Source organism: Ursus americanus, chromosome 26, assembly GCF_024610735.1.
Source record: "Ursus americanus isolate L20-20 chromosome 26, mUrsAme1.1.p, whole genome shotgun sequence".
Classification (NCBI taxonomy): Eukaryota; Metazoa; Chordata; class Mammalia; order Carnivora; family Ursidae; genus Ursus; species Ursus americanus.
This window is the reverse complement of record NC_142152.1, coordinates 12,640,903-12,654,229: the sequence shown is the minus strand read 5'-3', so window position 1 is coordinate 12,654,229 and position 13,327 is coordinate 12,640,903. Positions and strand designations below refer to the sequence as shown.

At 41.3% G+C, this 13,327-nt stretch overlaps 1 long non-coding RNA gene across 2 annotated transcripts in view; it reads left to right on the top strand.

Moving 5' to 3' along the window:
- Positions 1-12,663, top strand: part of LOC148107688 (uncharacterized) — a 153,121-nt gene extending 140,458 nt beyond the window's left edge. For both annotated transcript variants that reach the window (XR_015721792.1, XR_015721793.1), the window contains exon 5: positions 12,422-12,663. This is a non-coding gene — a long non-coding RNA (uncharacterized LOC148107688). The remainder of the gene's footprint in view (positions 1-12,421) is intronic.
- The last annotated feature ends 664 nt before the right edge of the window (positions 12,664-13,327 follow it).

Sequence of the window (13,327 nt, the reverse complement as noted above, 5' to 3'; positions counted from 1 at the left end):
TTCATGATAATCTCCTTACTTTCCTAGAAAACATTAAAGCTTGGTTGCTTCCCTGTGGAAGCACTTAGCCATGTGTTTGCGTATTTATGGTGAGTTTGACTACTAGACACACGGGGCATTCCTAGCAAGGAAAAGGGTCACCCCGAAGACCATTACTCTTGTGGGATAAATGTTGAGCCCAATACAGGCCCTCACTCTGAGCCTATTAATTTGGAACCATGTGCAAAATGAATTTAGTTATTTCTTTAATTTGTCTGATTCACACCTGATGAGGCAATCAGAGCCTCTGAGTGAGGCATGAAATTATATAGCAAACTGGTTCACTCAAAAGGGAGAATGCTTCAGAGAGAAGTCATTCTGCTGCTTTGGGGAAAAGCTGTTTGGACACAGTTTAAAGCCTCATTAAATGTGGTTTTTGATCAATGCAATCCTGGCCAAGTTTCACCCTGCTCACTTGGTGGATCTTGATGGTTATTAAAGAGGATCTACTCATATATGATAATATCCCTACAAGTGAGATTAAATAATTTGTTGCATGACTGGTGAGATGACACAACCCAAAATGTTTTAATTCTATGCAATTGAGTCACTGAGTCTGATTTTCAGCCCTAAGTGTAGTGTGGGAATAACAGAGTACTTGCCCTGCCTGCATCACGAGATTGTGAAGATCAAACAGGATGATGTATGGAAAGCTGTAGAGAAAGATAGGACTTTGTTTACTGTAATGTAATCACCTCCTCTTCAGAAATTGTGACTGTGGCTCTAACTCCTGTCAATCATTGAGTATTGGAAGCTTTCTGTGGTTTCACAACACTGCTCCAGTTTATCAGCATCTAGCACTCACAAACCCCTAGGACTACCACAAACCTTTAGGAGACTTAAAAAAAAAAAGGACTGCTACAAGCACTGAGGAAAATAGCCAAGAGCTTAAATCTGAAAAGGTCATAGACAATGTCTTGTGATTGATCATTTTACCAGCTTAGAAGGAACAGCGCATTTTTATTGGCTGGTGGTGGTTATAATAGATAATTCTGTCTGCACCAAAGCTGTAAAGAATAGCAAAAGAGAGCAGGATAAGTTTGGTGTATTATAGGGTTCTCCAGAGAAACAAAATCAATTGGATATGTATATATATCCTATCTATCTATCTATCTATCTATCTATCTATCTATCTATCTATCTATCTAAAAGATTCATTAATTTATTTTAGAGAGAGGGAGAGAGCACACAAGCAGGGGAAAGGGCAGAGGGAGAGGGAGAGAATCTCAAGCAGACTCCCCACTGAGAGCAGAGCCTGATGTAGGGGCTCAATCTCACCACCCTGAGATTAGAGACAAAATTAAGAGTTGGCTGACTGAGCCACTCAGGGGCCCCTATCATCAGTTTATCATAGGAACTGGCTTACATGATTACAGAGGCCAAGAGGTCCCATGATCTGCCATTTCTAAGCTGAAAAACCAAGAAAGCTGGTGGTGTGATTCGATCTGAGCCCAAAGCCCTGAGAACCAGGGAAGCCAATGGTGTAAGTCCTGATGTCAGGCCTGAGAACCATGAGCTCCAATGTCCGCGGGCAGAAGAAGATGGATGTCTCAGTTCAACCAGAGAGTGAATTTACTCTTCCTCTGTCTTTTGGTTCTACTCAGGCCCTCAATAGGATAATGCCCACCTACATTAATGAGGACAATCGACTTTATTCAGTTTACCTATTCAAATGCTGCTCTCTTCCAGAAACGCTCTTGCAGACACACCCAGAAATAATGTTTTACTAGCTATGTGGGCATCCCTTAGAACCAGTCAAGTTGACACATAAAATTAACCATCACAATTGGAGAAGAGATAAGAGAGAAAAAAAAAAAGAAAAGGAAAGAGTAGATGGTTCAAGAGTGAATAGCGTAAAGCAGCAGCAATGACTAAAAGTGATAATGAAGGCAATAATAAGAAACCCTGGATCAGTGGAGAAAGAAATTTTATTTTTTATTTTATTTTATTTTTTAAGAAGATTTTATTTATTTATTTGGCACACAGAGAGAGAAAGAGAGCACAAGCAGGGGGGAGTGGCAGGCAGAGGGAGAGGGAGAAGCAGGCTCTCTGCTGAGCAGGGAGCCCAGTGCAGGGCTTGATCCCGAGCTGAAGGCAGACGCCTAACCAACTGAGGCACCCAGGCACCCCAAGGAAGAAATTTTAAAGTTTTTTAATTTGGAAGGGCTAGAGATCATTTAGTCCAAGCATGGCAAACACACAGGTCATGAGGGACAAATTCCCCATCTTATGCCTACAGCAGACATTGCTGATCATTCATTGTACACTTTCTACTCAGTCAGGGTATCTGAGTGACAAAACAAAGAGTGATTCCCAAAGCTGAAGTACTTTTCTGTGGGATTATGAAGAGTCTCACCTAGAGCCACTGGAACAGTGTGCAAAAGGGATGGATATAACTCGCTAAATTACCTGGTTCTCATGTGATGAGACCAGCAGACCTGGTAGGTCAGGCTCAGGGATGCAGGGAACTGGTCCACATCAAATGGTCAAGATAGCGCTCTAGGTTACTGCTGTAAGTCCCTTAGAATAGGCACAGGAGATGAAATCTATTTGCCACCAGAATTTTATTCGACCTCCTCGTATGGTGATCAGGAAACTGTGGCATAGGGAATTGAAATAACTTGTTCAGATGCACACAGAAAATGAACCAAGACTAAAACCAATTTTCACACCCCCCCCCATTGGAAACTTAAGACCCATTCAGTTTGGAGCTATTTTACTGAAAACGGATTCCTGGATATTAGGCAAAGTAGAGAAAGGGACATTTTTAGGTATTAGGCTTAAGCCAAGGGATCTTGAGCCATGGCTCTGAAGTTGACTGCGTTAGTTGGCTTGGGCTGCTATGATAAAGTACTAACAGCCTGGGTGGCTTAAATGTAGACGTGTATGACCTCACAGTTCTGGAGGTTGGAAGCCTGACATTAAGGTGTCAGCAGGCCTGGCTTCTTCGGGGAGCTCTGAGGGAGAATCTGTTCTATGCCTCTCCCCGAGCTTCTGGTGGCTTGCTGGCCATTTTTGTTGTTTCTTGGCTTGTAGACATATCACTCCGATCCCTACCTTCACGGTCATGTTCGTGTGGCGTTCTTCCAGCATGCATGTGTGTCGCTATGTCCAGATTTGCCCTTTCTTATAAGGACCCTGTTATAGTGGATTACAGCCCACCCTAATGACTTCATTTTAACTTGATCATCTGCAAACACTGTTTCCAAATGCAGTCACATTCTAGTACTAGGGGCTTCAGTGTGCGAATTTGGGGAACACGATTTAACCCCTCATGGTGAGGTTCAGTTTTCCTTAAGTGTTAGGTCTCTGGCTATGGGAACAGCTAGAATCTAGTCAAATAACTTTCTTAATAAAGCCATGTTTAACATTAGGATCAATTTATCAAGAAGTTGCAAATAATAGACCATGTAGATGAATTCATAAACCATCATGTTTATTATGTAATAAGGATGTTCAAGGTGGATAATACTATGGTTAAGAAGGAGAGGGAATGGCCAGGCAGAGGTGATACCCTATAAGCAGAGAATGATTCCTATGAAACTTCAGAGTGAAGTTACGCTGTTCTGCTGCTAGTAACAGGAATGGTCCAAGAACAACTATAGCTCGGGTAGCTGGCAGATATCCTTGGACAAAGGTCCTCTATACATAAGGACCTAGAGACAAACATATGAATTGGGAGATACGAGGAAACCACTATATTCTCTGCCACTGGACAGAGCACAGAGGCACTTGAGGTGGGCAAAGCTCTCTGCTGCTTGAGAGCCCTGCTCCCGAAGAAAAATGCTGAAATTTGTCTTTGGGGCTGATTCTGTCCTCCCCATCTTTTCCTTCCAGTTACCCCATTATATGATGGCATCCTTTCCAACTCCCTCAAACACTTGGGACCATGTTCTGTCCCTCTTCCTCCTGTTGGAAACTATTTTTAAGGGGAGATCTAAAATAGATTAATTCACGTTTAGGTGTGAATGACTGATAAGGGTTTAAAGTGGGCTCTGTCTTGAGTGATTTGTAAGTAATTGTCAAGGCCTTAAATTAGAAGCTGTAAGGCTAGACATATGGATCATCCAGTTCTAAACGGCACCTCTTTTATTAGCTAATCAGCCCCTAAATTAAAATGCCACTGTGTGCATTTATCCCCTACAATTGTCAGTGATCTAGGAATTTGCTGATTACATTAGCAATTTTTCTTTAATTCCAGAAAGATGCAAAATAGAAAGTAATGAAAATGTGAACCTAGGGTTGGTTGCCATGCTTAAATCATCTGCATTTGCACTGGCAGTTTCATCTGATTTATCCAGGATTTGATAGTGCGAGGCTTGCTCTTCAGCCCTTATCACAGCCTCCTGTCTTTAGCTGGCTTGGAGTATAAAACCCAGTCCTGGTTGTTCTTTGGTAGTCAGAAAGGAACTGCTCTTTCCACCATGATCTTAATGGTGCTAAATAGTGCAGAATCGCTAAGAGAAGGACTTCTCTTTCCTTCAGGAATGAAATTCACCAGCCTTCCTTTCTTTGTCTATGCTGAGTATCTCTCAGTCTGTTGTCTAACTCAGTCGAAGAGAGAGGGTATAGATATCTTGGTCCAGGTGAAGTATATGTATAGGCAGAGCTGTAGGTGTATGTGTAGGTATAGATGAGGGACTTGGCAGAATCTGCGGGAGGTACGATTGCCTAGGACTGAATGTTTCTTGAATCCTGACTTAATTTCCTACTGCCCGTCAGTGGTTCTGGAGCATGGTTTTTGGTCAGCCACTAAACATGGTCGTCAGCTGCCATGGGATCTCCCTGGCAGAGGGCCAACACCCTCACTCCTCAGGAGAGTTCACAGTACCCTTCAAAGGGCAGGTGGGATTTCTTCCAGGGGGTTAACACCAAAACAGAAAATCCTTGCTCTTGCCCTCTCTCACTCCAACAATTGACCTAATAACTGTATAGGACACATTAACAAGTGGTGGATACAGGCAAGAGGACCAGCAGATAATAAATAATTCAGTGAGAAGTACATTCCAGAAAACCAATGTGATTGGAGAGTTTTTTGATAAATAGGACATGTTTCCAAACACTCATTATATTCTGTTGTTATTGCAAAGCTAATATATTCTGATTTAAAAAATAATTTTCCGTGAAAAGAATGGCTGGGGGAGCTAAAAGTTCTGGGTAGACCAATCCTGTAGTTACCTTTAAATAGCTTACATTAAAATGCATTTTTAGGTTAATTGTCAGTTCATTGAGTTTTTTTGGCCTTGGGATCCAAATGGTGCCATTATGTACTTCTGAGGCTTTATTCTTGCGGGGAATGGAAAGGTGAAGATTCAAGTCTGTGTTCTCAGCAGACACCCCCGAAGCATGATATTCCTGTTTGGTTGGCTCAGTTCTTTCAGGGGCATGATGCAAATGATTGATGGCCTGCTTGGCTGTCTGACTGCCTGCTCACCCACACTTTTCTCTTTCCTTTAGTTTATAATTATGTTTATTTGATATACATTAAAAAAATTAAACACTCTAAAAGAAAAAAAAATAAAAGCTACACCTCAAATCTAAAACTTCAAACAGTACAAAAAAAAAAACCCTTAAAAAAAGTCTCCTTCCACACAATGTCTTAGTTCTGTACCTTACAGGCAGCCACCATTAGCAGTTTCTTTGGTGTTTTTCCAAAGATCTACTGAGTAAATATGAATATATATGTATTTGTCTCTCTCCTTCACATATATAATCAAACTATACTGTGGTACTATGTCACCTTTGTTCATTAAATAATATTTCTCAGTTATTATTTGTTCTTTTTTAAAAAAATTTATTTGAGAGAGAGAGAGTGAGCGAGCACATGGTGGGGGGCAGAGGGAGAGGGAGAGAGAATCCAAGCTGACTTCATGCTGAGCGGCTCAATCTTATGACCCTGAGAGTACGACGTGAACCGAAACCAAGAGCCCAACCAATGGTGCCACCCAAGTGCCCCTCTCAGTTATTATTTGTTTGATCGATCTATCTATCTATCTATCTATCTATCTATCTATCTATCTATCTATCATGTGTCTATCTATCATTGGCCAAATTCTTTGTAATGGCTGCATAGTATCCTATTTTATGAATGCACTTGTCTACTGGTGGTTGGATTGTTTTGTCCTTAGCTGAAATGATTTCTAAGGTGAAAGGGGGAAGCATGCAGAGCACTTCTGGGCTTTGTTTTGATGGAAGGTATCTTCTAGATTGTTGGGATACTTGAAGGGCATTTATGGAGGCTGGGTGGGAAAAGGAGAAGGGTTACATCAGAGGACAGATGTCCAATAGGGACTGGGTGAAGTCTTGCTACATGGGATGGGATTTCATTCTTTCCTCCACCTCCCCAGGAAATCTTCAGTAAAATTGACATTACTGGCAGATGCTTTTGGCATTCATTCATCCATTTAGCAAATATTGCATTCCTCCTGCGTGCTAGGCACTGTTGTAGGTTCTGTCTCCCCAGCACAGCAGTAAACAAAACAAAGTCTCTGCTATCATGGTGTTTACATTCAGTGGAGGGAAATAAAATTAAAAGAAAATAAACATATAACTTTTCTTTTTAAAACAAAAATATTTATTTATTTATTTTAGAGAGAGGCAGGGAGAGAGTGCAAATGTGAGGGGAGTGGGGGCAGAGGGAAAGAATCCTCAAGCAGAGTCCCCACTGAGCGGGGAGCTCCATCTCATAGCCCATGAGATCATGACCTGAGCCAAAACCAAGAGTCTGACGCTTAACTGACTGAGCCACCCAGGTGCCCCAAACATGTAACTTTTCTAAAGACAACGTAGGAGCTGGAGAGTGACATAGGGTATTGCAATTGTCGTCCCTGGAGGCAATGCTGTGTGATGCCTTAGGCAAGACGGGTTCAGGGTGGGCTGTACAGAGACTGCTGGGTAGTGCCACCCCATCTGGGTTGCTAGAAATGCCTAGTAGCCCCCCATACCCTCCTGTCCACATTTCCACACAGGCCTGCCTCCAGCAGGGCAGGTCAGCAGGCGTTACCTCTGCAGCCATCTCCTTTCCAGGTCTGTGATGGAATTTTGGGGGAGAGAGGGGAAAAGAGGAAAATCATAGAGTTAGGGGATGGTGGCCTAGGGAAAGATGTGGATATTCTACCATCCGATTAATTCAGCGTCACTGAATCACCAAAGGGCTTCTCATCATTCACTGTCTAGCAGGGGGCAGGGAAAATTATTCATTATTCAACATGAGCTGAAATGAAAACGCCACACTTTGTAAAACATGCAATGTTACCTACTATGGTAACTGCTCCCAGAGTTTTAATGTGTCTGCAGCACGGCTAATTAACTTGCTCTGAGCTTCGTTGGAATTCCTATTTGAGATGATTGTCTTGGTAACTGAATGCACCACAGAGAGCAAGAACATCAGAAATGCCATTTGGGGTGCTTTAGCAATCAGCCTTTCTCAGAGTTCTCTCAGCCACCAGCGGGAAGGACCATCCCATGACCCTGTCTTGTCCCTCTCAGACCCATAGGCTGGGCAGCTTCTCCAGAAGTCGCATAGCCCATTGCGCTATTTGTGTTGTGGTTTAACATCCAGGCTCTGAAGTCAGACCAGTCTGCGATTTCACATTCACTAGCAGCCACTTACTGCAAACCTCAGATGTTTAACGGCCCTGTCTCCTCATCTGTCAAGTTAGTTTACTTCAGGTCCATACTTGGGAGAGATACTATAAAGCTTACAGTAGATGTGTTTGTAGAGCCCCTCGTCCATCATCAGCTCTCATTATATGGCTGTTTTCTCCTCATCTCCTCCTCCTTATTCTTCATCGTTACCACCACCACCACCACTCACCACCATATTTTTTCTTTTCTGCTTGTGTGTCTAATTTGTATGCTGGGATTTGAGGTGTTATGTCCAAACTGGGCAAACTGTAAAGGGCAGTACTGGCACAGATGAAACCATTTTTTAAAGCCTCGGGGAGTGAGAAAGTGGGTGAACTGAGCTCTGGCTCAGGCTTTGCCACCACCACATTATTTAGGTCAATCCCTTCATCTCTTTGGGCTCTGCCCTCCTCTTTGGCAGGACAGAAAGATCTAAATTAATAATCTCTCAGGTCCTGTCCTGCTCAGAGGAGAGTGGTGTCTAAAGGAGCACACCTAGATAAGTTAGGGTGTGTTTGGCAGTGAGTAGCAAAGTAACCAAGTAACAGTGGCTTAAACAAATGGCATGGACTTAAGAAAATTTCTTAACAAGTTTTAGCAAACCAAATCCAGCAATGTGTAAAAAAGATTATATATTATAACCAAGCTGAACTAGTTTTCTCTTTGTATCCCCTGAATATAGCTCATTTTAATAATTGACTTAACACATATATAGTTTCCTCTTCAACAACATTCAACCATTTCTTGAGAACACTGGTAGTATCGTATATGTCTTTGTAGCTCCCAGAGTTTCTAGCTTAGTATTTTGCTGAAAAACTATTTGTTGATTTAAGCAAAAAAAAATTAGAATAAATGCAAAATCCTCAATAATCATCATAATACCCAGTATTTTATCACCAGGTATGTCTCGAGTCTATCAACTACTTGTAAATTAGTAGATTGCTAAGACTTCTTTTTTTAGCTAAGTGGTTTACATATATAATTCCTTGAGAGCTCTTAACACATCAGAAGAATATTATTAAACAACAATTAACCTTGTGAACAAAAGAGAAGTCACGAACATTATTTATTACTTTGCCAGTCTTAATAAAGACCTAATGTGCTAATAGCTTCTCATGGAGACGGCTGCCATCAGTTAAGTAAAAACATCATTAAGTTGCAATCACAAGTATCAGTAGAGGCAGAAACTACTAGTTTTCTGATTGCTGGCAGGCATTTACTGGTTTATGGGTATCCATTCCAATAGCTTTCTGTTGTATTGTGTTATTTTATGACTGCCTATTAAACATACCCACATCTACACACATTTACTGAATGTTATAGCAGAGAGACATTTTAAGAGCATGGCACCCAACATTTTTCAAACTGTGGCCCAAAAATCTCTCAGGAGTTTCTGGAAAACTCTTAAGGGACTTTCTGGGTGTTGTCAGGTCAGGGAGAATATACAGTTCAATGGGCGAAGCAGGGTACTTTTATAAGACTATCTTGATATAAGATTCATCTTGGCTCAATCATTTTGATGTAGATATTACATCATAGCATGGCTGCACAAAATGACCCTGTAAAACCATAAAATCACTGGTTATTATCATCAATAATGTATGCAATAGCTACCCTTGATTTTTATTCTGCCGCAACCCCTACTCCTATTATGGTGATTTTCATTTCCTATTTTATTCACTGACCTATTATTTGAATTTTTATGCATATTTATTATTTTTAGTCATAAAGATATTAAACATATTTCTTAGAAGTCTGGTTAAACTGGTAGAGGTTCTGAGGACCATGAGGCTTATCCCCACAAACCAGCATTACATAGGAATATTATGAAATGAAAATGTGTATTACCAAAAGTTCTGAGAGTACTGCTAGAAATATAATTGGCAATTTCCTGTGCAGTCTGGAGCTGAGATTAAAAGGCTAAATACCTGTACACAAAGTGTCTTTAACTCTGATGGAAGAATGGATTTGAGGCATGGACCAGCCAAGGTATAAGACATTCTCAGAGAATTCCTGAGCCTCACCCTATCTCTGAAACTCATCCACCTTCAATATATCCTTCAGCTCGATCTCATCTCTATTTCTCTGCCCTGGAATGATGTTGACAGCGTGGTAAAGCTCAGGTATAGGATGGGATTATTAATTTTTCACATTACTTGATGTATTAGTTTCCTGGCTGCTGTAACAAATTTCCACACATTTGGCATCTTAAAATAACAAAAATTTATTCTCTCATGGTTCTGGAGACCATAAATCCAAAATCAAGTGTCACAGGGCCGTGCTTCCCCTAAAGGCTCTAGGGGAGAATCTTTCCCTGAATCTTTCCTTTCCAGAAGATGGATTCAGGTCTTCCTTGGCTGCAGAAGTCTAATCTCTGCCTCTGTTTTCATATGGCCTTTTCCTCTGTGTCTGTGCCTTCTATTTCTTTTCTTTTTTTTTTTTTTTTTTTAGATTTTATTTATTTATGTGACAGAGAGACAGCCAGCGAGAGAGGGAACACAGCAGGGGGAGTGGGAGAGGAAGAAGGAGGCTAATAGCGGAGGAGCCCGATGTGGGACTCGATCCCGGTACGCCAGGATCACGCCCTGAGCCGAAGGCAGACGCTTTAACGACTGTGCTACCCAGGCGCCCCTGTGCCTTCTATTTCTTATAAGAACACTTGTCATTGGATTTAGGGTCCACCCAGATAACCCAGAATCACCTCCTCATCTCAAAGCCCTTAACTTAATTATATCTGCAAAGATCCTTTTTCCAAATAAGGTAACATTCAATCTTTTACCATATAAGGTAATAGTCACAAATTCTGGGGATTAGGATGTGAATATATCTTTTTGATGTGGATGTATCTACTATATTTGGTATATGAAAAAGAAAATTGGCATTTTTTTTAGAAGTTGGAAGTTTAATTGTATTTTCTCCTGAGTCAAAATGTTCCTTGGTCAAACATATGCTGGTAGCACAATGTCACTTATCTGACTTATCTGATCTAGCTCACGGCTAGATCAGCCAGAGCCACTTAACTACTTTTGGCTGTTCCATGTGAGCTTTGACTAGAGTAAAACTAAACTTAAGTTTAGAAATTCCTACTCCTAGGGGCGCCTGGGTGGCTCAGTCGTTAAGTGTCTGCCTTTGGCTCAGGGTGTGATCCCAGAGCCCTGGGATCGAGCCCCACATCGGGCTCCTCCGCTGGGAGCCTGCTTCTTCCTCTCCCACTCCCCCTGCTTGTGTTCCCCCTCTCCCTGGCTGTCTCCCTGTCAAATAAATAAATAAAAATCTTAAAAAAAAAAAAAAAGAAACTCCTACTCCTTGTCTAATGATTTCACTTTTCTATGAGGAAATGGAGACCCAGAGGTTGCAAAGCACACTGCTTTTCAGTCCTAGGGGCTGCAAACTCTGTCCCATCTTTGCCAATCGGCAGTTCTGGGACTGTTGTTATATTACCTGATTCATTACTCTTTAATTGCCTCATTTATAAAGAGATGATAATAATACTTCTGCCTCTAACCTGTTAGAATTGGTATGAGTATAAAAATGAGCTTTGAAAATAGGTATGAAGTTATATTTTTGATATTATGATGATTTTTCAACATATATTTGAAATTGGCTCTGAAATGTGTTTATACCTCTATATTAAAAGTGAACAGACAAATGGGTTATTATGAACTCTGAGCTAGCAGGAACTTACTCCACCAATATAACCTGCAGCTATCTATGGAGCTGAGAACACACGCACAAATTATAATTTAAAGATTCAGAAAGGGAAATAAGGAGGGAGCTATGAATAATAGGACCAGCGTAGAGCAGAGTTGGCAGATTCACAAGCTTAGAAGCTGGGCAGGTAATATAATCAAGTAAAGCAGGGGAGAGAAGGAAAAATAAGAACAGACATGTAATGGAAAATGGTTGAGGGGCAATGATAGGGAGTAGTGGGGATTGCAGTCAACTGGGGCCTGGGGAGCAGAATTTTGTTTAGTCTAAGGGAACTGCTACTCTTCAGTTGCCTGCTGATGGTTGCCATTAAGATGCAAGCCTAGTAGGTTAGATCTTCCAAGGAAGAAATCTGGAGTTTTACATGAAGTATTCCTGTATCATTAGGTGGTTGGACTGGCCTGTGCTGTGACGGCAAACACCCCCCACATTCCAGTGGCTTAACAAAAGTTTATTTCTCTTTCATGTGAAGTCCTCTGAGAGTCTAGGAACCAGCGATCCAGGCTCTGCTGTCTTAAGACCAGGTTTCCATGTTTCCAGTGGGTTGAATGTATTGTATTGTTTTATGGGTTGAACTGTATCCCCCTAAAAAGATATGTTGGAGGTTTAACCCCCAATACCTAAGAACATAACCTTACTTAGGGATATGGTCCTTACAGAAGTAATCATGTTGAAGTGAGGTCATCATGTAGGCCCTAATCCAATGTGGCTGGTGTTCTTCTAAAAAAGGGAAATTTTGGACCCAGGGATGTGGACACAGGGAGAATGCCATGTGAGGGTATGGAGTTATACTGCCTCAAGCCAAGGCACTAAAAGAGGCAATGACAGAGGCCTGGAACAGATCCTTTCTTAGGACCTTCAGAGAGAGCGTGGTCTGGCCAATCCCTTGATCTCAAGCTTCCATACCTCCAGAATTCTGAGACAATAAATTCTGTTGTTTAACCCACTCAATTTGTGATACTTTGTTACAACAACCCTAGGAAACTAATGCACACACAGGAGCTTTTCCCTGCCTCAGCCTTAAAGTCACTGTCCTTTGTGCTCACAGGGACAGGAAAGCAAGACTGAGCAAGCCTGCACTGAATGAGCCATACAAATCATCCTTTGGTCTTGGTATCACCAGTGGGTTCCTGAGGACAAGCCCATGGGCAGTGCTGGTCCGTTTATGGGGTAAGATTTGTGCTTCTGAGGGAGTGCAGATTTTGGTCACGGGAAGGAACAAGCACAGTTGGTACATGGAGACTTTGACATCAAGTGCAGGTCTGAGCTTGGGGAAAGGATTCCAAAACATGAGACTTGGGGTGGGGGGGTTGGAGAGCAGAGAATGCAAAGTTTTAGCTGGAGCTGATTTTTTTTCTATCCTATGGTCCCCTGACCTCTTTTTCTTCTCTATTGAACACATATTTCACTCTCTCCAAGAATCAGACCAGTCCTACATGGTTCATCTACATTATAGATAAAATTGGTTTTTAGAGATAACTTTGGGAAACTGCCCAGCATTCATGGCATTACAATCTAAATTTCAAACAACCAGCTTAGAAAATAATTTTTACAAAACAGCTCAGGGGTGAATTTGGGACCGTGTGTGTGTGTGTGTGTGTGTGTGTCCCCGCATGTATGCATTTACAACCTTAATTTATATTCAACCTAGCAACAGCATTTTAAAATTATTTGTGTGCAGTATACTTTACTCATGTGCATATAATTTAAAAATAATATATCTAGATGCTTTCAACTGAATTTCTCTCAGAATATATATCATATTAACTTGGCTTATGGATTGTGCTCAAAATTATTCTTAAAGAATATGCTTGGTTGGTTTCACTGAGCCAAAATTTTTTTTGAATATTCTAAAAAGCAAGAGAAAGAAATAAGACAAATTGTACTGTTCATGTACTGTGGCACAAGCTAGAGAAATATAATTGGGCTTCAGGCCAAATTCTGAAGGCAGTTG